The 25,553-nt window shown below is 38.1% G+C and overlaps 22 non-coding genes across 22 annotated transcripts; 9 read left to right on the top strand and 13 right to left on the bottom strand.

Annotated features, from left to right (window-relative positions):
* Positions 1–4,869: 4,869 nt before the first annotated feature.
* On the bottom strand, positions 4,870–4,951 carry Trnas-uga. Its single transcript has one exon. It is a non-coding gene; the product is annotated as a tRNA-Ser (tRNA).
* Positions 4,952–5,888: 937 nt separating this feature from the next.
* Positions 5,889–5,960, bottom strand: Trnap-agg. The gene has a single exon. It is a non-coding gene; the product is annotated as a tRNA-Pro (tRNA).
* A 543-nt stretch (positions 5,961–6,503) lies between these two features.
* Positions 6,504–6,576, bottom strand: Trnat-agu. The gene has a single exon. It is a non-coding gene; the product is annotated as a tRNA-Thr (tRNA).
* A 156-nt stretch (positions 6,577–6,732) lies between these two features.
* Positions 6,733–6,805, bottom strand: Trnat-cgu. Its single transcript has one exon. It is a non-coding gene; the product is annotated as a tRNA-Thr (tRNA).
* Positions 6,806–8,279: 1,474 nt separating this feature from the next.
* Positions 8,280–8,351, bottom strand: Trnac-gca. The gene has a single exon. It is a non-coding gene; the product is annotated as a tRNA-Cys (tRNA).
* A 113-nt stretch (positions 8,352–8,464) lies between these two features.
* Trnai-aau lies at positions 8,465–8,536 on the top strand. The gene has a single exon. It is a non-coding gene; the product is annotated as a tRNA-Ile (tRNA).
* A 1,510-nt stretch (positions 8,537–10,046) lies between these two features.
* Trnac-gca lies at positions 10,047–10,118 on the bottom strand. The gene has a single exon. It is a non-coding gene; the product is annotated as a tRNA-Cys (tRNA).
* A 113-nt stretch (positions 10,119–10,231) lies between these two features.
* Positions 10,232–10,303, top strand: Trnam-cau. The gene has a single exon. It is a non-coding gene; the product is annotated as a tRNA-Met (tRNA).
* Positions 10,304–10,434: 131 nt separating this feature from the next.
* On the bottom strand, positions 10,435–10,506 carry Trnaq-cug. The gene has a single exon. It is a non-coding gene; the product is annotated as a tRNA-Gln (tRNA).
* A 5,363-nt stretch (positions 10,507–15,869) lies between these two features.
* Positions 15,870–15,942, top strand: Trnat-ugu. Its single transcript has one exon. It is a non-coding gene; the product is annotated as a tRNA-Thr (tRNA).
* Positions 15,943–16,329: 387 nt separating this feature from the next.
* On the bottom strand, positions 16,330–16,401 carry Trnac-gca. The gene has a single exon. It is a non-coding gene; the product is annotated as a tRNA-Cys (tRNA).
* A 113-nt stretch (positions 16,402–16,514) lies between these two features.
* Trnam-cau lies at positions 16,515–16,586 on the top strand. Its single transcript has one exon. It is a non-coding gene; the product is annotated as a tRNA-Met (tRNA).
* Positions 16,587–17,372: 786 nt separating this feature from the next.
* Positions 17,373–17,444, bottom strand: Trnac-gca. Its single transcript has one exon. It is a non-coding gene; the product is annotated as a tRNA-Cys (tRNA).
* Positions 17,445–17,557: 113 nt separating this feature from the next.
* Trnal-caa lies at positions 17,558–17,629 on the top strand. Its single transcript has one exon. It is a non-coding gene; the product is annotated as a tRNA-Leu (tRNA).
* A 1,065-nt stretch (positions 17,630–18,694) lies between these two features.
* Positions 18,695–18,766, bottom strand: Trnac-gca. The gene has a single exon. It is a non-coding gene; the product is annotated as a tRNA-Cys (tRNA).
* A 113-nt stretch (positions 18,767–18,879) lies between these two features.
* Positions 18,880–18,951, top strand: Trnal-caa. Its single transcript has one exon. It is a non-coding gene; the product is annotated as a tRNA-Leu (tRNA).
* Positions 18,952–20,017: 1,066 nt separating this feature from the next.
* Trnac-gca lies at positions 20,018–20,089 on the bottom strand. The gene has a single exon. It is a non-coding gene; the product is annotated as a tRNA-Cys (tRNA).
* A 113-nt stretch (positions 20,090–20,202) lies between these two features.
* Trnal-caa lies at positions 20,203–20,274 on the top strand. Its single transcript has one exon. It is a non-coding gene; the product is annotated as a tRNA-Leu (tRNA).
* A 131-nt stretch (positions 20,275–20,405) lies between these two features.
* Positions 20,406–20,477, bottom strand: Trnaq-cug. Its single transcript has one exon. It is a non-coding gene; the product is annotated as a tRNA-Gln (tRNA).
* Positions 20,478–21,321: 844 nt separating this feature from the next.
* Positions 21,322–21,394, top strand: Trnat-ugu. Its single transcript has one exon. It is a non-coding gene; the product is annotated as a tRNA-Thr (tRNA).
* A 570-nt stretch (positions 21,395–21,964) lies between these two features.
* Positions 21,965–22,036, top strand: Trnam-cau. Its single transcript has one exon. It is a non-coding gene; the product is annotated as a tRNA-Met (tRNA).
* A 131-nt stretch (positions 22,037–22,167) lies between these two features.
* Positions 22,168–22,239, bottom strand: Trnaq-cug. The gene has a single exon. It is a non-coding gene; the product is annotated as a tRNA-Gln (tRNA).
* Positions 22,240–25,553: the final 3,314 nt, after the last annotated feature.

Below are 25,553 nucleotides of genomic sequence, written 5' to 3'. Positions count from 1 at the left end.
TTTTGAAGACAGGCGGGAAAATTAACACAAATAAGCGAGACACTATTGCAATGACAATTCGCTGAGGTAAACGAGCTACGTGAAAATACACCTCCAGCGGTTGAAAACGTGAACCGCAAACAAGCCGCGGTTTGCGGTTAGCCGTTGAAGGCAAAACGTCAAGCTAAAACTCTCTATAGACGTCAAGCTAACGACAAACGGCTAACTACAAGTCATATTACTAGTTTAGGGCTTCCTATTTAAAACACGCGTAGATCGTGTTTTTTCACATCTAAAACACTCGTGTCCTGTTTTATATATGATAAAACACTCCTACTCTTGTTAATTGTTTTAAATAGTATATAATTAAAAAATAATTGCCAAATGCAGAATCTGCAGCAATCCATGTAATTGCCCAGTGATGTCAGTAGTGTCTAGCCTCCTCCGCAGGCATCTCTAGTAATAGCAAATGTAGGCATTCTTCCTCGATATTCACAGCACAATCCACAAGTAATTTACACTGCACAGAGTTGCCTGCGAAGGAGGCTAAGTAGTCCGAGTAGTGTGAGTACTTTCAGCGCGCAGCATCGCAAGCTTACGCCTAGATAGGCGTCTTGTTTAATTAAAAATACATTTATTCCATATTTATGAAAACATAAATTTATAAATTTCATCAAAATTTTGCGAAATGAGAGTTGAAAATCCAATTTTTTTTCGCGACTAATCAGGAGCTTAGTAGTTCACACTGGCGGACACGCAAAACGTATAAGACCGTCCATGGCGTCACTCGTGAGGCCCATTGCATAATTACGGACGACTGTGATTTCGCATTTACACATCGTGGGTGTAAATATCCGAGCGGGGGAAAATATATTACCTACATTGTAGTTTATCATCATAGGTTGTAAAATTGCAATTATAGTACATTTGCTGAATTATAATTTTGTGTAAACAAGTGTGTAAGGGTAAAATTGTTTAAAGATCAAATAATGCTACTCACTTATGACACTATATATTTACATTGTAACATGATTACTGAAGTTGTCACCCTTTTAATAATAATCTGTGTGGTATATGGTATCTACACTCAGTGTTTGCCATTTGTGATATTTACTGTGTGGATTACATATGTGGGAAAACCTCAGTAAGTTGACCAAATTCTAACTTCTACATCACATGCAGTGCAGTCTTTTAAATTTCTTATAAGTTCCCCCTTTTTTTGGTTTCCTCCCCTGTTATAAAGGTATTACTCTGAAGGAGCAGAATTTGAATTTGTCTAGTATTGACTGGATATATCCTAAAAGTAAGAAAGCGCAGATATTAGCTTGATTTGCTTTTTATTATAGTCCATCTGTTAGCCAATGCACTGAGAAAATCATCTAATTCTAAAATTGCAAGAGGTGCTTATATATACTGTATATATAAGACCAAATTTTTATTTTGCTTTTTAATTAATTAACTAGCAGATGGTGACATTGATGGGGATTGGTCACGCTGGAAAGATGCATTTCTTAATGCGGTTAATGAACATATTCCATTAAAATCTTTCGGAAACCGTTATCATGTTCCATGAATCCACGGAGATATACTATACGAAATTAAAAAGAACAACAATATAGTCGGAAACGTCTTAAAAGATCACCAACAGAACATTTCCTAGCCAGAAAGAAGGCCGTAGCTAGACCGCTTAATTGGGGGGAGGGGGGTGTATATTCATATATTCATGTTTATATACCATAGGAACAATAGCATACCAAAGAAATCATTCGGGCATATGACGAATATATGAATATGCATCCCCCCAATAAAGCTTCTAGCTACGGCCCTTGCCCAGATGCAAGTCCGTGCGCACCTTGTAGAAGCAGATGATGAAGGAAAGTAGATTAGCTTACATCAACTCTCTTTGTAACGATAGGACAACCAACTCAAAACGCTTCTGGTCACTCTTTAAACTAAAATCGACAAGAGCTAGTGTTCCCAGAATAATCTCCGCACACAATAAAATAAAAATATAATTTCGACCCAAATAGTGACGGATATGTATCCCTACCATTTCGGACAAAATTTACGATTTTCGAAAATTTTCTGAAATGTCTTAACATGTAAAATGAATTCTACAGCCCTTACCATTTTGGCTAGTGAAAGACACTTCTCGACGTTTCGACCTATAAAGGGCCTTCGTCAGGAGAAGTTAATTAGTTGAAGACGCTGCCCCCTGGTTTTATTGTTATGGGTAATTTCAATGGTTTTGGTTTTTATTATATAAATCTCACCGTAGCACGAGAACAAATTAACACTGCTAAAGGCCGGGAGACACGTGCGATTTTTCTCTTGCGCGAGCAATGCAACAAGTGAGACAACGACTCAAATTTCATTGCGTTGCCAGCGCAAGCGAAGTGGCGACACGTGCAACGAATATGCAGTCGCGTCGCAATCATTAACAAAAAAACTGGGGACTAATCAGTGTTGTCGCCTGTCGGTGTTTTGTTTCAACAATATAGTTTCGATATTGAGGGTGCGAGGCCTTCCAAAGAATAGGGTGCTCACGATAAAACTCTAAAAGTACTTTAACATCATCTGCTGATATTTTCTCTTGGACAATATCGACCAGATCTTGAGACGCTTCGAAGTAATCGTCCATGCTTGTTTCTTGTGAAGATCAAAATTCAAACGAGAAAGAAATGAGCCTGCGCTACAGTAAACTGGCCATAAATAGAGCAATTTTATTGGCTGGTTAAAAAAACCCGCTGCGTTTCTTGCATAAACAATGTGTGTGTCATTTGATATCTTTCGCAACTGTTGCGAAAAGTTCAAGCATTTCAACTTTCCTGCAACAAATGCAGAACGTATCACGTTACAATTGCGTTGCCGCGCAAGATATGCGACACGTGCAATTTTATCACTCGCGCTTGCAACGCAATGAAATTTGACCCGTTGCATTGCTCGCGCAAGAGAAAAATCGCACGTGTCTCCCGGCCTTAATGAGGCAGACGTGATTATTCCGCGACTGGAAATATTGTTATTATATTGATGCAAAATCCCTTCGGTATAAAACTACAAGGTTGATCCCCGAGCCGGTACGAAGCACAGGGCAAGCGTACTAATTCCGCCCGGAGATTTTAATCACGCCCAGGAATGTAAATGCGAAATGAAAGCATTGAACTGTAAATAAACTGGAATGATAACCTAGGGGGGGGGAATTAAAGCCAGTGCTTTTTACTTTTTCTGAGTTTTGAGCCGAAATACTTAACGCCTAATTTTGAGCAGTATATGAAATTAAAGCGATTAAAAAGTTATATTTCGTGTAGAAATTTCGAGACTTGAGCTTAAAGGGAAATATCTAAAAAAAATTTGAAAATTTCCCGTTTTTTTGCAGATTTGTAATTGTTTTTTTTTTTTTAATATTTCCTTTGAAGTTTAAGTCTTGAAATTTTCACACAAAACGTAACTTTTCAATAGCTTTAATTTGACACACAGCCCAACGTCTGGCGTCAAGTATTTCGTCTGAAAACTCAGAAAAACTATTTTGGCTTAAAGCTAAATAAGGATGTTTGTCAGGAGTTATCGTTCACGTTGGGCGTCTTTGTAAGTTATGCGCATGCGTGAGTTTAAGACGGGTTTAAGACGAACTGGTAACTAGCAAACGTTGCAAACGTTTACAAACGTGCGATTGGTTAAATTAAAATTTGGGCACGTCATCATAACCGATATTTTGATTTTTGAATCATAAAACTTATTCTTAAGTAATACTTTTCATTTGGATAGTCTAATTGATTAAAATATAATTGATTAAAATATAATGTAAAAGATGCCTTCGGATAGAAAAACTTTCATTCAAATGCATGATAAAAAATCGACGATTTTGAAGCATTTTTAATGCGTTTTTGAACAGGTAGATTTTGTATTTTAAAGCATGAAAGTATTTTGTAAGTTTAATATGTGGATTTATCAACAAATGTATGAGACATCTTTGAATTTATTCGTCAATTTCGTCGAAATCATTTTGATTTTGAAGGTATTTATTTTTAAAGGTGAATCTGTTTAAAAAGTAATTGAAATTTCGCTAAAAATTGTTGTATTAAAAACTATTCGTAGCACAATTATGATTATAAATGAATTTGATAGCTCGAGAGTCGAATCTATAATTGTACCAAGATATAGGATTTTACTTTACGACTTCGATCATTCAGCAGAAACGAGTATTATAGAATTTCGGTGATGGAAATATATGTTTATTGCTTCAGGCGAGGGGATTTTGCATGCATGTATTTCTAGTATTAAGAATAAGTTACTGAGTGCATGAGAGTGTGTTTGGGGTATACTGTATTCTGTCCGGAAAAAATACACCACGCCAATAAAATAATTAACAAATTATAATCTAACAAAGAGTTCTTTCAAATGGGAAGAACAACCAGGGCATGCACAGGAATTGAACCCGAGAACACTAGACCAGCAAGCCACACCCGGGGGAATAGTTCATTACCTTTCGGTAATTTAAAAAAATTCCGGCACATAATATGAAAAACTAAGATTTAAGAGACTTCCGTTAATTCGTGCGGAAAACATCCCATTTTGCTGTTGAAAACAAGCCTACAAAAAAGCAATAATTTCTGAATAGAGGTCCCTTTTGACAAGAGGTAATTACGTTTTAGTCCAATCACCATGTTTATTTACATTATTTTTTTGTAACCGAATGGGAATGCATAAATTTGGCGTTAAAAAGGTATAATATTAACCATTTCACATCAAGTATTAGAAATTTTAACTGCTCTGACTGGTATTTTTCAAAAAATGAAAAAAAATATTATATCGTATGTTTTGAAACGAAATTCCACCTGGTGGCAAACAATTTCTCCGTGTTACATTAACATCTTTCGGACTATCAAAAGTCGTAGTCGGCAGGATTTGAGCCTGCGCGGGAATATCCCAACAGATTTCAAGTCTGTCGCCTTAACCACTCGGCCACGACTACATAATTGCTTAGGAGTCGCATATTTTGCTTTACAACGGATAGCTTGGAACTTACCTGTTTATTTTACCACAGATTTTACGTCGTGGGCACATTAATAGGTTCTCTGGAATTGGTATGCCTTCCAAACTGCTTTTCAATTGCCAGCAGAATTTTGGAATTATAATAAGACTGAAAAAAAAGCAAAGGGTCTCGTGGAACTCGCGGTGACGGTTGGCGGAAGCTTTTATCACAGGAATTGATTATTGATAGAAATCAGGCAGTTCACAGGGCGTGTAAATAGATCATGCATCAGTGATTGAGCATTCAGCAGCATATCCGAGACAGCAATTCAACCGCAATCAATGGCTGCTAATTCTGATTTCGAGCCTTAGCAGTTTTGGTCATGGGCGTTAAGTTTTTATTTTTATTTGTTGTTCTCTACAGTATAATATATTACACGCTTTTTTATTTCGAATTAGAATTTATATAAGATGAGGCTACACAAGTAGTTTCATTATTTACCATGCCCAAGTTTAAGGGTTAGGTATACGTTACCTATGTGAACAAGCTTTGCTCTTGGTTGATGATAACAATAGAACACAATAAAATACAATGAATTAGTATACAAATCAAATACTTATTGAGTTTAGGTGGAAAATGTGAAGAGCCTCGTTTCTGGACACCTGGTTTACAAGACCAGTGCTCTAACCATAGAGTTAAAGAGGCATGCACCCGTAAAAAACATGCGTGGACACTGTCGATATAATTACATTGATGCAAAATCCTAGCGCACAATCTTTGTATGAGGTTGATACTTAGATTAAGTTGAGAGAGTGCATCCAATGTTTGAACGAAAACACGTACCACATTTTTTTCTCAAGAAAATACAACATAATTAGACCATCAGCGAATCGTTGCCAAAGGCCGTTCTCTTCAGTTCAAGCGAGAGAGGCGAACAGGGCTTGCACGGGAATCGAACCCGTGACCTCTCGCACCCTAAGCGAGAATCATAGCACTAGACCAGCAAGCCAAGTGCAGAACACGGGAAGTTTTCTTTTTCGCATATTTCATCGCTCACAATAAAGGCGATGTATAATATAAATATCTTTTCATGTCATATCTATTACAAGCAGAGTTACTCTGAGTGAAAAAAGACTTGTAGGAATCTTAAATCACTGTTAGTATCGAGACCAGACAAACGCAATTGTAGAAAATAGACGATTATTGTAAACACGATAACAAACTAGGTTTAACCCTAGAGTCTAGAACAACGGAATTGGTTTCATTCAGTTCTAAACATTTTTACCGCGGAGCTGAACTATGAGGCTACACAAGAAGTTTTATTATTTACCATGCCCAAGTTTAAGCGGTAGGTACGTTACCTATATGAACAAGCTTTGCTATTGGTTGATGATAACAATAGAACACAATAAAACACAATGAATTATTATAGATATTGATTTATAAAGAACAAGTCAGGAAACTTTGTTCAGTATCGTTATATACAAGAAGCCGGTCAAAAAACTCGTTCATGTTCGTAGATACTTATTAAGTTTATGTGGAAAATGTGGAAAGCCTCCTCAGAGATTCGACCCCTGGACCCCTGGTTTACTAGACCAGTGCTCTAACCACTGAGCTAAGGAGGCACCCAAAAAAAACGCATGCGCAAATAGAAATGTAAACAAATGTTTCAAAAAACGTATTTTGCAGGTTAATTTTTTCACGGCGATTATTGAATGCGTAATGATCACAAATATTTAAGTCTTTTACTCACCCTTACCATACACAGTTAAAAAAAATTAAGCCTTATAAGAGAGTTGAACTCCGGACCCCTGGTTAACGAGACCAGTGCTCTAACCACTGAGCTAATAAGGCAAACCCGTAATACTTTTGAAAAAGGTAAAATGAATCACCGGCGAAAAATAGTTATTCCTGCGAAGCTCAAACTAAACGGAAAAATATTAGTGTTAAAGTTTGGTCGATCAATTCTGTAGCTTTCACAAACACCGTTACTGAGATTATCCTGTAGACGATGGCAATGGTAATCATACGGTGATATGATAGTTGAAAATGTTACAGTGTTATTTTTGAGTTACAAATTATTCTTGGGTTATGACAAATGTGCCACGCACCATAAAAAAGTCGCACGAATTCATTTTCCTGATGTTCAGTACTTGTATATGATGATTGATAGGGTCTACAACGTCTACATTTATGCATACTAGATCTCCTCCTTGCATGTATATTGATAGGATTGATACTGCATGGAAAAAGTTTATCTGGAGATTGCAACTTGAGTTCAACACTGCTTTTTTTCTTGACAGCTCATCATACACATCTGACCCGTAATGTGATGTATAGTCTATACACGCACATTATTAAGATGAAGTATTTATAAATATATTCCCCTCTTCCAGGTATGGTGCTCTGGTTTACAAATATAATATAGAACATGCATGTGTCCCGGAGAGTCATTCAAAAAACCTAAACTGCATGGATTGTTTATCAAACGTACGGCTGTTCGCCACGAAAATAAATTGGGAATTTTCATGCACTAATGGGTACCATAAAAATATTTAACTTTTCTTTAATTTATAGAACAGGAAGAAGCGAGCGAAGTTGAACCACTGACCACAGTGACCTGTCAACCTGCAGTCGGATGCTCTACCACTATATGCTCTCTCTGAGCATTCCATGCAGCATACCTGTCATATGCTATATTCTTAGATACCTGTAAGAGAAAGCCTGAAATAAAAAAATACATAAAGACGGAGAATGAATGTTTTAAAAGAGTTTCTACCAGGAATTGAACTCCGGTTCTAGAAATCAGAATCCGTACACTATTAAGATAAAGTATTCATATAATTATATTCGTGTTAAGCTTGCACATACGCCTCATTAGCTCAGTGGATAGAGCAATGGTTTTGTAAACCCGAGGTCCAGAGTTCATCTCTCTGATGAGGCTTTTGCATACTTTTGTATTTACAAAAGTATATAGGCAACTATAGCAACTATATAATTTATCCTACTCAGAGCCCGAAGTGCTAAACATTACACCACAGGACATAAACACCTAGAAAAAGTACTGAGAAATTCCTGGCTCTACAGTTTATCTATGCACGCACATTATTAAGATAAAGTAATTATATTCCCTGTATTCCAGGTATGGACTCCCGTTTTACAAATTTATAGAAAATGCATGTGTCCCAGAGAGTCATTGAAAAAACACTGAACTGCAAGGATTATTTATCAATCTAACGGATTGTTGCAACGAAAATAAATTGGGGTATTTTAATTCACTAATTAGTACGATAAAAATGTTGGATTTTTCATTCATTCATAAAAGAGAAGGGAGCAAGCGGAGTTGAACCACTGACCTCTCGATCTGCAATCGAATGCTCTACCACTGAGCTACACTCCCTGATCGTGCATACCTGTTTGATGCTATTCTCCTAAAAGAACATTTCCTGCTGTTCTTACCTTATTCGAAATAGCACAAGTTTTATATTCATAGCATAGAAACAGTGTGTAGCAAGCAGGGTGGCGCAGTGGAAGCGTGCTGGGCCAATAACCCAGAGGTCAATGGATCGAAACCATTTCCTGCCAAAGTTATCATTTCAATAAAAAAGATCTTTTCGAAATCTTATTCAAAAACATATATTTTTTCTCAAATGGGCTATAAGAGAAAACCAGAGCTAAAAAATTTACATAAAGACATAAAGTTAACAGTTCCAGCAAGGTTCTACCGAGAATTGAACTCGGATTCCCGGATTCGGTCTCCGAAGTGTTAACCATTACACCACAGAACCTAACCATCTACAGAAAGACACAGCAGAAATTGGTGTTTGAAACATTTAAACCCAGGAAATCTGATCGCTGGTTAATCCCAATCGTGTATTTCTGTACCGCTATCAAAGAGAAACCTTTTGAATAGCATGAAAAAGTTCAATTTTTCTTCCGAATACGTATTCTGCAATCTTTTGACGACTCATCATATAAATCTGACCCGCGCTGTGATGTATAGTCTATATACACGCACATTATTAAGATGAAGTATTTACATATATTCCCCCTATTCCAGGTATGGAGCCCTGGTTTACAAATATAATATTATAGAACATGCATGTGTCCCAGAGAGTCATTCAAAAAACCTAAACTGCATGGATTGTTTATCAAAAGTACGGCTTTTTCCCACGAAAATAAATTGGGATTTTTCATGCACTAATGGGTACCATAAAAATATTTAATTTTTCTTTAATTCATAGAACAGGAAGGAGCGAGCGGAGTTGAACCACTGACCCCAGTGACCTGTCAACCTGCAGTCGGATGCTCTACCACTATATGCTACTCTCTCTGAACGTTCCATGCAGCATACCTGTCATATGCTATATTCTTAGAAACCTGTAAGAGAAAGCCTGAAATAAAAAAATACATAAAGACGGAGAATGAATGATTTCAAAGAGTTTCTACCAAAAATTGAACTCCGATTCTCGAAGTCAGAGTCCGAAGTGATAACCATTACACCACAGACCCTAAAAATCTATCAAACTTACTGACGAATGTTGGCTGCATAATATATAATTATGTAGTTTGCTACGCGCATGCACATTAGTAAGATAAAGTATTCATACCATTATATTCGTGTTAAGCTTGCACATACGCCTCATTAGCTCAGTGTTTAGAGCACTGGTCTTGTAAACCAGGGGTCCAGAGTTCAACTCTTTGGTGAGGCTTTTGCATACTTTCGTATTTACAAAAGTATATAGGCAACTATAGCAACTATATAATTTATCCTACTCAGAGCCCGAAGTGCTAACCATTACACCACAGGACATAAACACCTAGAAAAATTACTGAGAAATTCCTGGCTTTACAGTATATTTATGCACGCCCATTATTAAGATAAAGTAATTATATTCCCTGTATTCCAGGTATGGACTCCCGTTTTACAAATTTTTAGAACATGCATGTGTCCCAGAGAGTCATTGAAAAAACACTAAACTGCAAGGATTATTTATCAATCAAACGGATTGTTGGAACGAAAATAAATTTGGGTTTTTAAATTCACTAATTAGTACGATAAAAATGTTGGATTTTTTTTCATTGATAAAAGAGAAGGGAGCGAGCGGAGTTGAACCACTGACCTCTCGATCTGCAGTCGAATGCTCTACCACTGAGCTACACTCCCTGATCGTGCATACCTGTTTGATGCTATTCTCCTAAAAGAACATTTCTTGCTGTTCTTACCTTATTCGAAATAGCACAAGTTTTATATTCATAGCATAGAAGCAGTGTGTAGCAAGCAGGGTGGCGCAGTGGAAGCGTGCTGGGCCCATAACCCAGAGGTCAATGGATCGAAACCATTTCCTGCTAAAGTTATCATTTCAATAAAAAAGATCTTTTCGAAATCTTATTCAAAAACATGTATTTTTTCTCAAATGGGCTATAAGAGAAAACCAGAGCTAAAAAATTTACATAAAGACATAAAATTAACAGTTCCAGCAAGGTTCTACCGAGAATTGAACTCGGATTCCCGGATTCAGAGTCCGAAGTGCTAACCATTACACCACAGAACCTAACCATCTACTGAAAGACACAGCAGAAATTGGTGTTTGAGACATTTCAACCCGGAAATCTAATCGCTGGTTCCCAATCGTGTATTTCTGTACCGCTATCAAAGAGAAACCTTTTGAATAGCATGAAAAAGTTCAATTTTTCTTCCGAATACGTATTCTGGAATCTTTTGACGACTCATCATATATATCTGACCCGCGCTGTGATGTATAGTCTATATACACGCACATTATTAAGATGAAGTATTTACATATATTCCCCCTATTCCAGGTATGGAGCCCTGGTTTACAAATATAATATAGAACATGCATGTGTCCCAGAGAGTCATTCAAATAACCTAAACTGCATGGATTGTTTATCAAACGTACGGCTTTTTCCCACGAAAATAAATTGGGATTTTTCATGCACTAATGGGTACTATAAAAATATTTAATTTTTCTTTAGTTTATAAAACAGGAAGGAGCGAGCGGAGTTGAACCACTGACCCCAGTGACCTGTCAACCAGCAGTCGGATGCTCTACCACTATATGCTACTCTCTCTGAGCGTTCCATGCAGCATACCTGTCATTTGCTATATTCTTAGATACCTGTAAGAGAAAGCCTGAAATAAAAAAATACATAAAGACGGAGAATGAATGATTTCAAAGAGTTTCTATCAAAAATTGAACTCCGATTCTCGAAGTCAGAGTCCGAAGTCATAACCATTACACCACAGACCCTAAAAATCTATCAAACTTACTGACGAATGTTGGCTGTATAATATATAATTATATTTCAGAACAATCGTCTCGATATCTCAATGTAATACCACTTTATTTCACTCAAAATAGCGATACAAAGTAAAACTTTAACTAATTAACATAATATTAACAGCAAACCCCCAAACTGCTTCGCGCGCCCAGCTCCTTCGCCATTTTATTTCGCTCATGAAAAAATCATTGCTGATCACTCAAGCAGAAGAGGAAATCCTTCTGATTTGGACCGCATCCATGAAGAACCAAGCCACACAGAAACGGAGGAAGGTAACTCTAATGCGTCGGACCTAGTAAAGTCCATTTTCGCTGATCCTGAGGCTTTACAATTGCTACGATCAGCGTTTACAAACACATCCGAAAGATCGGTCAAGGCTCCAACCGGATCAAATTCAGGAGGGCCAAAGCCTCCTCATATTGAACCAGATATTCAAATCATTGATGCCGGGGCGTCCAAGGCCCGCAAAACGGCACGGACAATTGATCAAACAGTGTCCGAAGAATCTGTACATTCACAGACAGCAGCCAAACGGCCGCGTTTGAATGCTTACCACGAGGCTGATGAAGAAAACGATGTCAAAGAACTTGACGATGAACTAGCCTCGCCTGCCTCACGTTGGGAGGCAAGCCCAGAGCTTACTGAGTTTATTGAATCCTTTCGCAAACCGCTTGCGCCGTTCACTCGAAAGACATTATGTCGAAAATACCCAAGACCTGACGTTGCATCGGCTTATACTCCAACCCTAGACAACTATTTATGTAGCCTCGTCTCGGGGGTGAAGCAAGTCGATAAGGACGCTCGCTTCCTACAAGATAGGGTACTGGACATTTTAGGCCCTATGTCTTTTGCTTATGAGCACTTAAATATGATTTTGCATCAATCTGATGATGGGAGCGATATAACACTATCCCAAGAACAAATTAAAGGACTTTTTAATGCAACATGTAACAGTATGTTACTTGTGGGCAATGCCTCAGCATTACTCTCAAAAGAAAGGCGTAGTCTGGTCCTCAAGAAGATTAATTCCAAAGGAACTCTTAACTCCTTGGCATCTGAAGAGTTTCCTGATGCCCAGAAAAATCTCTTTGTTGATGGCTTTGAGGAACGTCTAAAAGGTCGATCAGAGACTGCTAAGACTTTATTTTCAGCAGCTAATGTTGGTTAGAATCCAATGTTTTTTCGAGGACGCACCACCTCTCTCCGGGGCAGGGGATATCGAGGGGTTGGTGCATTTCGAGGTGCCCCAAGGAGCCGTTACAACAGAGGTCGACAACCCCACTACCGAGGATCATGGGGCAGGGGCTATCAACCCAATGCAGCCCAGAACATGAATCAACAACAATAAAGCAGGTAAGTCATTCTTCAGCTCCAGAAATTGTAGGGACCAACCTAGATTTGATACAGTTGGACTTAACTCATCTACCCTTAGTGGGCAGGCTAAAACATTGCCTAACAAATTGGCAAAAAATCTGCAAAGACCCTTGGGTTTTACAAGCTTTAACAGGTTACCACATAGATTTCATAAGTCAACCATGTCAAACAAGTTTTCCTCCAGGCATAATTCATACCCCAGAGGAGAGCAATTTAATAGAGACCGAGGTTCAGGAATTATTAAAAAAAGGAGCCATCCACCCAGTTTCAGGGCATCAAAAGCAAGATGGGTTTGTCAGCAACCTCTTTCTTGTACCCAAAAAGGGAGAGGGGCTCAGAGACCAGTAATAAACCTGAAGAGACTAAATCAATTTGTAAAATACGAACACTTCAAAATGGAAAATATCCATATGCTCCGCGATCTTTTGAAAAAAGACGATTATCTGGTCAAAATAGATTTGAGAGATGCCTACTTCACAGTCCCCATTTGGGTAAATCACCAAAAATACCTGAGGTTTCTGTGGAACGAGAACCTCTACGAGTTTGCCTGCCTTCCATTCGGACTGGCATCAGCGCCAAGGGTGTTCACCAAAATCATGAAGCCAGTAATAAGTGTGTTACGCCTGCTAGGGATTCGAGTAATAGTTTACCTAGACGACATGCTAATTATGGCGGAGTCTCTAGAAATGGCCAAGGGTCATGCAACAACAACACTGAACCTCCTAGTAAGTTTAGGGTTCACTGTAAATTACCAAAAATCAATTCTAATACCGTCAACAACAATGGAATTCCTAGGATTTTTGGTAAACTCAAAAACTTTGAATTTATCTCTTCCAAAGGAAAAAATAAAGAAAGCCAAGAAAGCATGTCAGTCAATTTTAGACAACCCCCTGCCATCCATACAACAACTTTCCCAACTCCTGGGCTACCTAACTTCCACCATTCAGGCAGTCTTCCCTGCACCAATTCATTTTCGGCATTTACAAATAGAAAAAACAATGCCTTGAGCGCTTGCCAAGACTACTCGGCCACTCTCAACCTCAGCCAACAGGCAAAGGAAGAGTTGATCTGGTGGAGGGACAACCTGGATGCTTGGAATGGGAAAGCTCTTGTTACAGGGGATCCGGATCTAATAATAGAAACGGATGCCTCCCGCAAAGGGTGGGGGGCCTCCTGCATGGGTCAGACAGCCGGAGGAAGATGGTCCCTCCAAGAACAACATCTCCATATAAATTGTCTGGAACTGCTAGCGGGAGCATTTGCCCTCAAGGCTTTCACGAAGAACAAGGCTCAAATGCGCGTTCGACTGTTGATGGACAATACATCAGCAGCCCATTACATAAACAAAATGGGCGGGACCAGGTCCCCCATTCTAGCCTCCCTAGCAAAAGACCTTTGGCAGTGGTGTCTCGACCGCAAGATTATGCTGGAGGCACAGCATATCCCGGGAGTCTTAAATGTAGAAGCGGACAGAGAGTCCCGAGTTTTTGCCGACAACAACGATTGGAAACTTGCACCCCAGGTGTTCGACAGTTTAAATCAAATTTGGGGGCCCCTTCAGGTAGATCTTTCCGCCACCCGGTTGTCAAAACAATTGCCTCGCTTCGTAAGTTGGAGACCGGATCCAGAGGCAGAATCTCTCAATGCATGGGCTCAAGATTGGAGCCAGTTCCAAGGTTATGCCTTCCCCCCATTTTCCCTAGTGGGTCGATGTTTAAAGCAGGTGCTTATGCAGAATGTGCCAAGATTGGTTCTAATAGCTCCAGTGTGGAGGACACAAGCTTGGTACCCTCTCCTCCTCGAACTGAGCATAGCACCACCTCGAATGATACCCAGTTTTCCAGGTCTTCTAACAAGACAACAGGAAACTCACCCACTAAACAATATCCAACTAGCAGGCTGGCTTGTATCCGCCAATCGTACTCAACAGCAGGTTTTTCGCAGTCAGCTCAAAAATTGCTTCTCGCTGCATGGAGGAAAGGTACTTCAGACACTTATTCCTCAGCTTGGCGAAAATGGGTCAGCTGGTGTAGTGAACGTGAAATTAATCCAGTTTGTGCAGATCTAGCCTTCATCCTGGACTTTCTAACTTTTGAATTTAATTCCGGGAAAGCATATCGAACTGTAAACGTATATCGTTCGGCTATTTCAATGACTCACCCGCCAATCGATAGTTTAAGAGTTGGCGAACATCCTTTAGTAACTCAATTGTTGAAAGGAATGTTCAATTCTAGACCACCATTGCCACGTTATTCGGTAACATGGGATATTCAAATGGTTATCGACTATATAAAATCTCTTGGGAGTAATGAGGCATTACCTCTCAAAACCTTGTCTTTAAAGTTGGGAACACTGCTAGCCATAACTTCACTAGAACGTGTTTCAGAAGTCGTAGCTCACGACCTTCGATTTAGACGCTTCACTCCAGAAGGAGTCGTGTTTGAGCTACCGGACTTGGTGAAAAAGTCTCGCTTCCTTCATGGGGTTAAGAAATCGTTCCATGCGAGTTTTCCAGAAAACGTCAATCTTTGTGTAGTAAATTGTCTTCAAGAGTATGAAAAACGCACGAAAGAATTTCGAACACAAATAGGTCGATCAGATCCAAATCGATTGTTGCTATCTTATATTCGTCCTCATAAACCTATTACTTCGGATACTCTTAGTCGTTGGATAGTAGAATTTTTAAAACAAGCAGGAGTAGATACCAGTATTTTTAAAGCCCATTCAACCCGAAGTGCTACGTCTTCAGCAGCCGTCAGATCGAGACGACTGTTCTGAAATATAATTTCAGATTATGCGAGGGCCGCTTGCGGCCTGAAGTGTAATATGAATTATATGAAGATAAAGGAGACGAGATATAACAATGTCCCTCCCCCCGCCCAGTTTTTCTCAGATTCGGGCTCATGAACTATTGGTTTGGAGTTTATGATTGTCTGCTGTTTTCTGTTTTTTTCAGGTGCCTAAATAAAATGGCGAAGGAGCTGGGCGCGCGAAGGAGTTTGGGGGTTTGCTGTTAATATTATGTTAATTAGTTAAAGTTTTACTTTGTATCGCTATTTTGAGTGAAATAAAGTGGTATTACATTGTTATATCTCGTCTCCTTTATCTTCATATAATTCATATTACACTTCAGGCCGCAAGCGGCCCTCGCATAATCTGCAATTATGTAGTTTGCTACGCGCATGCACATTATTAAGATAAAGTATTCATACAATTATATTCGTGTTAAGCTTGCACATACGCCTCATTAGCTCAGTGGCTAGAGCACTGGTCTTGTAAACCAGGGGTCCAGAGTTCAACTCTCTGATGAGGCTTTTGCATACTTTTGTATTTACAAAAGTATATAGGCAACTATAGCAACTATATAATTTATCCTACTCAGAGCCCGAAGTGCTAACCATTACACCACAGGACATAAACACCTAGAAAAATTACTGAGAAATTCCTGGCTCTACAGTATATCTATGCACGCCCATTATTAAGATAAAGTAATTATATTCCCTGTATTCCAGGTATGGATTCCCGTTTTACAAATTTATAGAACATGCATGTGTCCCAGAGAGTCATTGAAAAAACACTAAACTGCAAGGATTATTTATCAATCAATCGGATTGTTGGAACGAAAATAAATTTGGGTTTTTTAAATCACTAATTAGTACGATAAAAATGTTGGATTTTTTTTCATTGATAAAAGAGAAGGGAGCGAGCGAAAGGAGTTGAACCACTGACCTCTCGATCTGCAGTCGAATGCTCTACCACTGAGCTACACTCCCTGATCGTGCATACCTGTTTGATGCTATTCTCCTAAAAGAACATTTCTTGCTGTTCTTACCTTATTCGAAATAGCACAAGTTTTATATTCATAGCATAGAAGCAGTGTGTAGCAAGCAGGATGGCGCATTGGAAGCGTGCTGGGCCCATAACCCAGAGGTCAATGGATCGAAACCATTTCCTGCTAAAGTTATCATTTCAATAAAAAAGATCTTTTCGAAATCTTATTCAAAAACATATACATTTACTGAAAGACACAGCAGAAATTGGTGTTTGAGACATTTCAACCCGGAAATCTAATCGCTGGTTCCCAATCGTATTCTGTACCGCTATCAAAAGAACCTTTGAATAACATGAAAAGGTTCAATTTTTCTACCGAATAAATATTCTGCAATCTTTTGACGACTCATCATATACATCTGACCCGCGCTGTGATGTATAGTCTATATACACGCACATTATTAAGATGAAGTATTTACATATATTCCCAAAATAAATTGGGATTTTTCATGCACTAATGGGTTCCATAAAAATATTTAATTTTTCTTTAGTTTATAAAACAGGAAGGAGCGAGCGGAGTTGAACCACTGACCCCAGTGACCTGTAAACCTGTAGTCGGATGCTGTACCACTATATGCTACTCTCTCTGAGCGTTCCATGCAGCATACCTGTCATATGCTATATTTTTAGATACCTGTAAGAGAAAGCTTGAAATAAAAAAATACATAAAGACGGAGAATGAATGTTTTCAAAGAGTTTCTACCAAGAGTTGAACTCCGATTCTCGAAGTCAGAGTCCGAAGTGATAACCATTACACCACAGACCCTAAAAATCTATCAAACTGACTGACGAATGTTGACTGCATAGTATAAAATTATGCAGTTTGCTTTGCGCATTCACATTATTAAGATAAAGTATTCATATAATTATATTCGTGTAAAAATGTTGGATTTTTTTTCATTGATAAAAGAGAAGGGAGCGAGCGGAGTTGAACCACTGACCTCTCGATCTGCAGTCGAATGCTCTACCACTGAGCTACACTCCCTGATCGTGCATACCTGTTTGATGCTATTCTCCTAAAACAACATTTCTTGCTGTTCTTACCTTATTCGAAATAGCACAAGTTTTATATTCATAGCATAGAAGCAGTGTGTAGCAAGCAGGGTGGCGCAGTGGAAGCGTGCTGGGCCCAAAACCCAGAGGTCAATGGATCGAAACCATTTCCTGCTAAACTTATCATTTCAATAAAAAAGATCTTTTCGAAATCTTATTCAAAAACATATATTTTTTCTCAAATGGGCTATAAGAGAAAACCAAAGCTAAAAAATTTACATAAAGACATAAAATTAACAGTTCCAGCAAGGTTCTACCGAGATTGAACTCGGATTCCCGGATTCAGGTCTCCGAAGTGCTAACCATTACACCACAGAACCTAACCATCTACAGAAAGACACAGCAGAAATTGGTGTTTGAGACATTTCAACCCGGAAATCAATCGCTGGTTCCCAATCGTGTATTTCTGTACCGCTATCAAAGAGAAACCTTTTGAATAGCATGAAAAAGTTCAATTTTTCTTCCGAATACGTATTCTGCAATCTTTTGACGACTCATCATATACATCTGACCCGCGCTGTGATGTATAGTCTATATACACGCACATTATTAAGATGAAGTATTTACATATATTCCCCCTATTCGAGGTATGGAGCCCTGGTTTACAAATATAATATAGAACATGCATGTGTCCCAGAGAGTCATTCAAAAAACCTAAACTGCATGGATTGTTTATCAAACGTACGGCTTTTTCCCACGAAAATAAATTGGGATTTTTCATGCACTAATGGGTACCATAAAAATGTTTAATTTTCTTTCATTTATAGAACAGGAAGGAGCGAGCGGAGTTGAACCACTGACCCCAGTGACCTGTCAACCAGAAGTCGGATGCTCTACCACTATATGCTACTCTCTCTGAGCATTCCATGCAGCATACCTGTCATATGCTATATTCTTAGATACCTGTAAGAGAAAGCCTGAAATAAAAAAATATATAAAGGCGGAGAATGAATGTTTTCAAAGAGTTTCTACCAAGAGTTGAACTCCGATTCTCGAAGTCAGAGTCCGAAGTGATAACCATTACACCACAGACCCTAAAAATCTATCAAACTGACTGACGAATGTTGACTGCATAATATAAAATTATGTAGTTTGCTTCGCGCATTCACATTATTAAGATAAAGTATTCATATAATTATATTCGTGTAAAAATGTTGGATTTTTTTTCATTGATAAAAGAGAAGGGAGCGAGCGGAGTTGAACCACTGACCTCTCGATCTGCAGTCGAATGCTCTACCACTGAGCTACACTCCCTGATCGTGCATACCTGTTTGATGCTATTCTCCTAAAACAACATTTCTTGCTGTTCTTACCTTATTCGAAATAGCACAAGTTTTATATTCATAGCATTGAAGCAGTGTGTAGCAAGCAGGGTGGCGCAGTGGAAGCGTGCTGGGCCCAAAACCCAGAGGTCAATGGATCGAAACCATTTCCTGCTAAACTTATCATTTCAATAAAAAAGATCTTTTCGAAATCTTATTCAAAAACATATATTTTTTCTCAAATGGGCTATAAGAGAAAACCAAAGCTAAAAAATTTACATAAAGACATAAAATTAACAGTTCCAGCAAGGTTCTACCGAGAGTTGAACTCGGATTCCCGGATTCGGTCTCCGAAGTGTTAACCATTACACCACAGAACCTAACCATCTACTGAAAGACACAGCAGAAATTGGTGTTTCAGACATTTCAACCCGGAAATCCAATCGCTGGTTCCCAATCGTGTATTTCTGTACCGCTATCAAAGTGAAACCTTTTGAATAGCATGAAAAAGTTCAATTTTTCTTCCGAATACGTATTCTGCAATCTTTTGACGACTCATCATATACATCTGACCCGCGCTGTGATGTATAGTCTATATACACGCACATTATTAAGATGAAGTATTTACATATATTCCCCCTATTCGAGGTATGGAGCCCTGGTTTACAAATATAATATAGAACATGCATGTGTCCCAGAGAGTCATTCAAAAAACCTAAACTGCATGGATTGTTTATCAAACGTACGGCTTTTTCCCACGAAAATAAATTGGGATTTTTCATGCACTAATGGGTACCATAAAAATGTTTAATTTTTCTTTCATTTATAGAACAGGAAGGAGCGAGCGGAGTTGAACCACTGACCCCAGTGACCTGTCAACCAGAAGTCGGATGCTCTACCACTATATGCTACTCTCTCTGAGCATTCCATGCAGCATACCTGTCATATGCTATATTCTTAGATACCTGTAAGAGAAAGCCTGAAATAAAAAAATATATAAAGGCGGAGAATGAATGTTTTCAAAGAGTTTCTACCAAGAGTTGAACTCCGATTCTCGAAGTCAGAGTCCGAAGTGATAACCATTACACCACAGACCCTAAAAATCTATCAAACTGACTGACGAATGTTGACTGCATATATAAAATTATGTAGTTTGCTTCGCGCATTCACATTATTAAGATAAAGTATTCATATAATTATATTCGTGTAAAAATGTTGGATTTTTTTTCATTGATAAAAGAGAAGGGAGCGAGCGGAGTTGAACCACTGACCTCTCGATCTGCAGTCGAATGCTCTACCACTGAGCTACACTCCCTGATCGTGCATACCTGTTTGATGCTATTCTCCTAAAACAACATTTCTTGCTGTTCTTACCTTATTCGAAATAGCACAAGTTTTATATTCATAGCATTGAAGCAGTGTGTAGCAAGCAGGGTGGCGCAGTGGAAGCGTGCTGGGCCCAAAACCCAGAGGTCAATGGATCGAAACCATTTCCTGCTAAACTTATCATTTCAATAAAAAAGATCTTTTCGAAATCTTATTCAAAAACATATATTTTTTCTCAAATGGGCTATAAGAGAAAACCAGAGCTAAAAAATTTACATAAAGACATAAAATTAACAGTTCCAGCAAGGTTCTACCGAGAATTGAACTCGGATTCCCGGATTCAGAGTCCGAAGTGTTAACCATTACACCACAGAACCTAACCATCTACAGAAAGACACAGCAGAAATTGGTGTTTGAGACATATCAACCCGGAAATATAATGGCTGGTTCTCAATGGTGTATTTCTGTACCGCTATCAAAGAGAAACCTTTTGAATAGCATGAAAAAGTTCAATTTTTCTTCCGAATACGTATTCTGCAATCTTTTGACGACTCATCATATACATCTGACCCGCGCTGTGATGTATAGTCTATATACACGCACATTATTAGGATGAAGTATTTACATATATTCCCCCTGTTCGAGGTATGGAGCCCTTTTTTACAAATATAATATAGAACATGCATGTGTCCCAGAGAGTCATTCAAAAAACCTAATCTGCATGGACTGTTTATCAAACGTACGGCTTTTTCCCACGAAAATAAATTGGGATTTTTCATGCACTAATGGGTACCATAAAAATGTTTAATTTTTCTTTCATTTATAGAACAGGAAGGAGCGAGCGGAGTTGAACCACTGACCCCAGTGACCTGTCTACCTGCAGTCGAATGCTCCACCACTATATGCTACTCTCTCTGAGCATTTCATGCAGCATACCTGTCATATGCTATATTCTTAGATACCTGTAAGAGAAAGCTTGAAATAAAAAAATTCATAAAGACGGAGAATGAATGTTTTAAAAGAGTTTCTACCAGGAATTGAACTCCGATTCTCGAAGTCAGAGTCCGAAGTGATAACCATTACACCACAGACCCTAAAAATCTATCAAACTTACTGACGAATGTTGACTGCATAGTATAAAATTATGTAGTTTGCTTCGCGCATGCACATTATTAAGATAAAGTATTCATATAATTATATTCGTGTTAAGCTTGCACATACGCCTCATTAGCTCAGTGGTTAGAGCACTGGTCTTGTAAACCAGGGGTCCAGAGCTCAACTCTCTGATGAGGCTTTTGCATACTTTTGTATTTACAAAAGTATATAGGCAACTATGGCAACTATATAATTTATCCTACTCAGAGCCCGAAGTGCTAACCATTACACAACAGGAACTAAACACCTAGAAAAATTACTGAGAAATTCCTGGCACTACAGTATATCTATGCACGCCCATTATTAAGATAAAGTAATTTTATTCCCGGTATTCCAGGTATGGACTCCCGTTTTACAAATTTATAGAACATGTATGTGTCCCAGAGAGTCATTGAAAAAAGACTAAACTGCAAGGATTATTTATCAATCAAACGGATTGTTGGAACGAAAATAAATTTGGGTTTTTTAATTCACTAATTAGTACGATAAAAATGTTGGATTTTTTTTTTCATTTATAAAAGAGAAGGGAGCGACCGGAGTTGAACCACTGACCTCTCGATTTGCAGTTGAATGCTCTACCACAGAGCTACACTCCCTGATCGTGCATACCTGTTTGATGCTATTCTCATAAAAGAACATTTCTTGCTGTTCTTACCTTTTTCGAAATAGCACAAGTTTTATATTAATAGCATAGAAGCAGTGTGTAGCAAGCAGGGTGGCGCAGTGGAAGCGTGCTGGGCCCATAACCCAGAGGTCAATGGATCGAAGCCATTTCCTGCTAAACTTATCATTTCAATAAAAAAGATCTTTTCGAAATCTTATTCAAAAACATGTATTTTTTCTCAAATGGGCTATAAGAGAAAACCAGAGCTAAAAAATTTACGTAAAGACATAAAATTAACAGTTCCAGCAAGGTTCTACCGAGAATTGAACTCGGATTCCCGGATTCAGAGTCCGAAGTGCAAACCATTACACCACAGAACCTAACCATCTACAGAAAGACACAGCAGAAATTGGTGTTTGAGACATATCAACCCGGAAATATAATGGCTGGTTCTCAATGGTGTATTTCTGTACCGCTATCAAAGAGAAACCTTTTGAATAGCATGAAAAAGTTCAATTTTTCTTCCGAATACGTATTCTGCAATCTTTTGACGACTCATCATATACATCTGACCCGCGCTGTGATGTATAGTCTATATACACGCACATTATTAGGATGAAGTATTTACATATATTCCCCCTGTTCGAGGTATGGAGCCCTGGTTTACAAATATAATATAGAACATGCATGTGTCCCAGAGAGTCATTCAAAAAACCTAATCTGCATGGATTGTTTATCAAACGTACGGCTTTTTCCCACGAAAATAAATTGGGATTTTTCATACACTAATGGGTACCATAAAAATATTTAATTTTTATTTAATTTACAGAACAGGAAGGAGCGAGCGGAGTTGAACCACTGAACCCAGTGACCTGTCAACCTGCAGTCGGATGCTGTACCACTATATGCTAATCTCTCTGAGCGTTCCATGCAGCATACCTGTCATATGCTATATTTTAAGCTAAAAGGGCCTGATGCAACCTGCTCCAGGTTATAAATTTTGAGTGAAGTTACGTTACCTTAATACTAACTGAAGCAAAAGTACAGTTCAAAAGTGCTGCATAAACTACTCAAACGTATAATTCCATTTTAACATGCAAAATGTATGATGACAATAATGATGACAATAATGAAAACTTAAATTTGTCAAATCAGGAAATTATTTAACGTTAATTCAGTTGTGAACTATTCTGTAAACTAATGCATTGCAGTAACGGCATTAAAAGTTTTGCGACAGTTCAATATCTCTCTGGGCCAAAAAAGCACAAAGTTCATTGACAATTGGAAACATCCAACGCTCATGACGCCAAATATGGTGTATGGCTCCGTATTCTTTAACTCTTCTGATGCAATGTTCGATGCGTATTCGACATTTTGAAAACTCTCTGTTGAACAATTGTTTCCTCAAATCACCACAACCTGTCTATAGGGCATGAGAAAAGGATAAATGCAGGGATATCCTTTGTCAGCTAAAATGTAAACACCAGCAGGCAAATGAAGATTTTGACCAGTTCCTATGGAAGGCATGTTGGCCACTGTCGTTGTTCTGACCCAAGAACCCCGACTGAATAAAGACAATATTGGCTTTGTTGTCCATGATAACTTGAGTGGAAACGTTATGGTATCTAGAGTGTCCACTGTAAAAATCCTGCTGAGGCTCAGTTTGTGGTCTTTGTATTTGATGACGAGTTCCATCAATGACTGCTACAGCACCTGGAAACATGTCCCACTCATTTGCTATAGCCAACCATTCTTCTTCCGTACGCCATTTTACAAAACGTTTAAAGTAACTTCACAAAACAGGAAGTAAAAATCTTATCTCTCTTTCAACCGTCACTGGACTAACCATGAACAATCCGCTAAGCATGACAAGTTCAGGATACATTCGAAGCCAGATGATAAACATGAGTATCCGATTTCGAATATCAAGTGAAAAGGGGTTGTCACGAATCCTTAGTCTCCGACGACGGGTGAACATTTGTAAATGTAGTGTCACATCATTAACTATTCGTCGAAAGGATTCGATGCTTTCTCCAGTCAAGCTCCAAAATAAATGCTCGCAAGTTTCCAATTCTTCGAAAAAGTTATTCCCACGGAAATTAGAATGGACAAAGTTGGGATGCAGTGTATGTTCCACTCGCGGTCTGGGTATATGTATATGCCCGCATGTAGCTGCCAGTGCAATGAGTGAAAGAACGAAGAAGTGATTGGATTGACTCGTTATTCCTAATCACGTCGTATTCCTCTTGCGCTACTGCTTGAAGAGTCGGCAAATATACTGATGTTAAACACATAACAACATTATTCAAATGTATTAGGGCTATATTCAGAACTTGCATTTCATTTGCCATCTTTAGTAATTTACCAAAGTTGTTTGTTTGTAATACCCCAAAAAAGCGCACATAAATAAAACCCCTATTGTTTGCCAACCCTATATTTATTTATTCAATAACAATGACCCTGTGGACAATTGTGCTGTTAGGATACGATTAAAAACCTCATATATTCCATATTCCCTATATTTGTGTTATTAAGCAAAGACAAAGTGGTGTTCATAAAAAAGGGTTGCCTTTCTTAGATACAAACATTGTAAAAGGGTAAAATTGTTGCTTGTAAGAAAAAGCTAAATTACACATGTTATATATGTTCACCAAAATTCAATACTTTTAATCTTTGCTGTCATTATTCACGCATTCTAGCGCTTAGCCCAGTGCTACAGGGTTTTAGAACTTCTAACAATAGGCTAGTTTAATGACTGCGGATTTTTTACTTGATGTTGAAAAAAAACACGTATTTATAAATTGGCTATGTATACTGATATCCATGCTTTAACAGCTGTGCTTATTTTGATTTGATCACATAATAAAAGCCAACCTCTGGGGAATGAGGATTTCACAATTCTTTCGTCGCGTTAATGATATTAATGATATTAATGAAGCTATTCGTTCGTTCTCGTGCTTCGGTGAAAGTTATCTATTAGACCATTTAACCAGCGTGGTTATTCATTTCAAAATATTTGACATCATAACCAAAGCATGGTTATATTGTTTAATGTTTGTATATGAGCACCAATTACGCTTTCAAGTTTACATACGACCATGTTAGACCATTTAACCAGGGTGGTTATTCATTTTAAAATATTTGACATCGTAACCAAAGCATGGTTATATTGTTTAATGTTTGTATATGAGCACCAATTATGCTTTCAAGTTTACAGACGACCATATTAGACCATTTAATTACCAGCGTGGTTATTCATTTCAAAATATTTGACATCATAACCAAGCATGGTTATATTGTTTAATGTTTGTATATGAGCACCAATTATGCTTTCAAGTTTACATACGACCATATTAGACCATTTAACCAGCGTGGTTATTCATTTCAAAATATTTGACATCATAGCTAGCCAAAGCATGGTTATATTGTTTAATGTTTGTATATGAGCACCAATTATGCTTTCAAGTTTACAAACGACCATATTAGACCATTTAACCAGCGTGGTTATTCATTTCAAAATATTTGACATCATAACCAAAGCATGGTTATTGTTTAAATAATGTTTGTATATGAGCAGCAAACATGCTTGAAAATTGAAACTTTAAATAGGACCCGAATTAAATCATTTAACCAGCCTGGCTATCCATGCCAAAACATTTTAGATCGTAACCAAAGCATGGTTCTATTTTTTTAA

Source organism: Dendronephthya gigantea, unplaced genomic scaffold (assembly GCF_004324835.1).
Source record: "Dendronephthya gigantea isolate DGI-Jeju-01 unplaced genomic scaffold, DenGig_1.0 000001F, whole genome shotgun sequence".
Taxonomy (NCBI): domain Eukaryota; kingdom Metazoa; phylum Cnidaria; class Anthozoa; order Malacalcyonacea; family Nephtheidae; genus Dendronephthya; species Dendronephthya gigantea.
Note: the sequence above shows the minus strand (reverse complement) of the source record. Positions and strands in the feature narration are given on the sequence as shown.